Source organism: Sorex fumeus, unplaced genomic scaffold (genome assembly GCF_029834395.1).
Source record: "Sorex fumeus unplaced genomic scaffold, SorFum_2.1 ptg000075l, whole genome shotgun sequence".
In the NCBI taxonomy this organism is placed as follows: Eukaryota; Metazoa; Chordata; class Mammalia; order Eulipotyphla; family Soricidae; genus Sorex; species Sorex fumeus.
The window spans coordinates 144,158-149,003 of NW_026606132.1; the positions used below are offsets into that span (position 1 = coordinate 144,158).

Here is a 4,846-nt window from a genome sequence, read left to right on the forward strand (position 1 = left end):
TCACCATTTCTTTTGAGGTGCAGAAACTTCTTAGCTTAATGTAGTCCCATTTATTTATCTTTACTTCCCTTCTTGGTCCGTGGTTCCATCCCAATGGAAAACCAGCAAGACTGTACTACTATACAAGAAAGGAGACATCCACGACATTGGCAACTATCGCCCAATCTGCCTATTGTCTGTCATCTACAAACTATTCACTCGAGTCATCCTGAATAGGATTAGCAGAACACTAGATGAAGGACAACCATGTGAACAAGCTGGATTCCGAAAAGGATTCAGTACCATCGACCATATCCACACAATAACCAAGCTCATTGAGGTATCTCGGGAGTTCAAGATGCCGCTCTGTCTAACGTTCATTGATTTAAAGAAGGCCTTTGATTCTGTTGAGACGGAAGCGGTCATGGAAGCCCTAGCCAATCAGGGCGTACAAACTCAATACATCAGGATCCTTCGTGAGCTCTATTGCGGATTCACTACCAAGATCTCACCATTCTACAAAGAAGTAATCATCCATATCAAGAGAGGGGTTCGGCAGGGTGATACCATTTCACCAAAACTCTTCAGTGCCACCCTCGAGAACATCATGCGACGACTAGAATGGGAAAACATGGGAGTGAAGATAGATGGTCGGCAACTACACCACCTCCGCTTTGCTGATGACATCGTTCTAATAACACCAAACATCAGCCAAGCGGCACAAATGCTTGCGGACTTTGACCGTGAGTGTGGAAAGGTTGGACTACAGCTGAATCTTACGAAGACAATGTTTATGAGAAACAGCCTTGTTCCTGACGCTCCATTCGCTCTCAACGGAACCACCATCTCCGAATGCAACAGTTATATATACTTAGGTCGAGAAATCAACATGATGAATGACCTGGCACCTGAGTTACGCAGGAGAAAGAGAGCGGCTTGGAATGCCTTCAAGAGCATTGAAGAAATAACTAAAAGGACAAAGAACCTCCAACTACGAGCACATCTCTTTGATTCCACTATTCTTCCTGCATTAACATATGCCTCAGAGACCTGGACCCTACGAAAACAGGATGAGAACACTATTCGGGTCTCTCAAAGAGGAATCGAAAGAACTATGCTTGGAATATCACGATTCACTCAAATGAGAGATAGAATCCGGAGTTCTGATCTTCGTCAACGCTCAAGAATCAGAGACGCTGTCTCATTTGCCAAGACATCAAAAATCAGATGGGCTGGACACGTAATGAGGTTTACAGACAACCGCTGGACTAGAGCCATTACTGATTGGATTCCACGAGACATCAAAAGATCACGTGGACGCCCACCTATAAGATGGTCAGACTTCTTCGTCAAGACCCTAAATGATCGGTTTGAGGCTCTACATGTTCCTAAAACGAACAGATACCATTGGGCTACGCTAGCACGCAACCGGGATGAATGGAGACGTTACTGGCACCCGCTCGAATAAATCGATGAATAACGGGGATTAAGTGATTAAGTGATAAGTGATTATAGTTTGATATAGATTACAGAAGTGTTTTGTGTATTTCTTTGAAAGTGTCATGGGTATCCTTATAGGAACCACACTGAATCTGTACAGTGCTTTGGAGGTATTGCCATTTTGATGATGTTAATCCTTCTGATTCATGAGCAGGGAATGCCTCTCCATTTCCTCATGTCCTTTTTATTTCCTGAAGTAGTGTTTTGTAGTTTTCTTTGTACTTGTCTTTCACCTCTTTAGTTAAGCTGATCTTGAGGTACTTGATTTTCTGATGCAAAATTGAGAACAGAATTGTTTCCTTTAATATCTTTTTCTTTTTTTTTTTTTTGCAGAACATACACTAATATTGTAATGATATACAGAGAATATTAGCATGACCCCTGTGCATACGTTCTTTTACTGAATGGTAAACTTGTTTACCTTAACCACTAAGGCTACTGCTTCTTTATGAATTCTATACTACTGAGGTATGTATATTTTATGCATTCAATAGGCTCACATATAAATATTTTAATTTATTAATCTTTACATCAAAGATAATAAGTTCTGCCCTTGTCTACAATAGTAAGTCTCTTGGAAATGCTTGGAAAATATCCAATATATTATGACTCTGAGATGTTTTGAATATTCATTTAAATGAGTGAACAGGCATGTTGATAATGCTGACATTCTCAAGTCAATACTGATCAATCTCATAATGTTTTTCTGAGTATCATAATGAAAAAGTTCTGATCTTTGCCAGGAAGCACATTTTTCTTGTAACTCTAAAACCTGGATTTTGAAGAATTATAATTAAATTAATCTTAGTATAAACACTCCTGCTACCTTGGTGAAAAGAACCTAAGAAGACAATAAAAAAGAACTTGAAAATACAACCTGAGAATACAACAAATTCTCAGTGGCTTTTCCCCAACTTATAAAGCTTCTATCTACAATATCCCTCTCATTTCCATTTGTCTACCTTTCTGCTGAAACAGCTCAACCTACCTGACACCTAATCATGCTAATAGCCCCTCAGTTGCTATGGCGGTTCTTTGAAATAACTGAAACTATTAGAAGCTTTGCCTGTGCAAGGTGTGTAGTTGACATACAAAGGAACTATTCCCTGAGCCTGGGCACTCATCCCAACAGAAAAGGAAGAGCTGTCAAGCCTGCAGGCAGTGTGCAGAGATATGTTTTCTAAGTTGGCTAAATTTTATATAGAAAATATGACCATGAATACAAAGACAAGTAATACAATATTCTGACAACTTCTATACCACCCGTAGTATCCTCTGTAACCACACAGTGACCTTCCAATTATTTTATAATTATTTTTTATTAAAACGAAGAATATTGTCTCACTAAAGTCTCATGCATCTGATCCCAGAATTCTGGGTGTTCCACATCTCAGGCGGGTGCAGAGATAGAATGGAAGCAGGGTACAGAATACTTGGTAAGCATATTTATATTCAGGCAAATGTGCAAAGACAGAGAGGGCTCTATGTGAGCCTGCTAGGGGTAGATAAGAGCTGCAGGTCAGTAGTGCCACATGTGACCTGCTTGCAGTATCAACCATGTGCTTTGTGCTATAATTCTTGTTTAACAAGGCAATAAAGCAGGGGTGAGGGTGGACAAAAGTGCTTCTCAGTGACGGTGTATTTTGGTCACATCCTATGCCCTTTTCTTTTCGCTTCATAAATCTGGCATGAATGGTTTACTTGATTAGACATTTTGTGCATTGTTTGGTTAATATATGCACAGTGCCTAGACTTTGTCTCATTATGCTCATGTTGGCACAAATTATTGCAGTTCAGACTCTGTCACCTGGAGAGGGAGGAAAAGGAAAATGTCACAGGCAAGGGAAAATGAAGTGAGATGTCTACACCTTTTCCTCAACTTGTTAAAGAAGTATAATGTTTGATGACCAATTGTCTTAACATTGCATAAAATATTCAAAAATTCTCTTGTGTGTATAATAGCACAGATGCTGGCGCCAAATTGTCTTTAGTGCACATCTCAAGCTCTGTCACTTAATACCTGTATGACCTTGTACAACTTAGTTAACCTCTTAAAACATCAGCATTAACCAATTCTATAAAACATCAGCCTCACTCCTAAACCTCAACTTTAAAATACTAACTCTAGTGCTTTATTATGCAGTATGCAACAGAGAACTGAATTTTGTGATTAGCATCAAATAAAATACGATGTATAGTTAGCATGACCCTTGTCTTCTGGTATTAAAATTAATGGACCCTGGATGCTAGGGATGATGGTAGCTTCTGATCTGTTCAGATTGGCAGTGCCATAGTGGAAACTAAATTGTAAGAGTTAGCTGGGGTGAAACCAGTTGGGTTCTTGTGTTATTTGCTTGTCATTCTTTGACTAGATCCCTTCTTCTAAGAGTGGGAGCTAAATGGGGAAAGGGAATTTCAGTACTCTCAAAGTAAACTACCTAGAAAAGGGCTTCTGCAGCACAGGGCTTCGCATAATCAAAGGCTCTAGTAGCCTACCCCTATGTAGCCCTAGACAAGGAGTTGTTAGGAAAGGGATCACCTTCCCAGCACAGACATTTTCATATCTTCATGGTGTTCTATAGAGATGTCTGTTATACTCCTGCACTTTTATTCTATTTCTGAATGACCTTGCATGAAATAATAAAAATATAAGTTTAAACCAAAATGAATCTGTATATATGGTATTCTATCTGTCTTGTCCACTAAGAACATCAAGAGAAAGGGGGCATATGGGAAATGAAATATTTAATATGGGGAGAGAGGAGAGAAGAGAACCAAGAGAGGAGGAAGGGTAAGAGGGGGAGAAAAAAGCAATGAAGGAAGGAAGAAATTCTTTTTTTTTTAATTTTATTGAATCACTGTGAGATAGTTACAAGCTTTCATGTTTGGGTTACAATCACACAATGATCAAACACCCATCCCTCCACCAGTGCACATTCCCTGGTATAACCCCCTTTTCCCACCCTCCCTCTGCCTCCATGGAATCCAATATTCCCCATACTCTCTCTCTACTTTGGGGCATTATGGTTTAAAATACAGACAAAGAGAGGTTATCATATTTGGTACTTTATCTACTTTCTGGACACATCTCCCATCCCAACTGTTTCCTCAATCCATCATTTTCTTAGTGAACCCGTCTCTATTCCAGCTGCCTTCCCCCCTTTGCTCATAAGGCAGGCTTCCAGCTATGGAGCAATCTTCCTGTCCCGGAAGAAGGAAATTCTTATCCCTGTTTAGGAAAGATCAGTGACACACAGAATCATTATAGTTATACCGCAGTCAGTGACAAAATTAGTTTAAATTCAAATTGTCTAACTTTTCTCTCTCTGTTCAGCAGCAGCATGTTTACCATGTTAACTATCCCAGG

The 4,846-nt window shown here is 39.6% G+C and overlaps 1 pseudogene; it reads left to right on the forward strand.

The window, feature by feature from the left end:
- Positions 1-1,799: 1,799 nt before the first annotated feature.
- On the forward strand, positions 1,800-1,898 carry LOC130038501 (uncharacterized; annotated as a pseudogene).
- Positions 1,899-4,846: the final 2,948 nt, after the last annotated feature.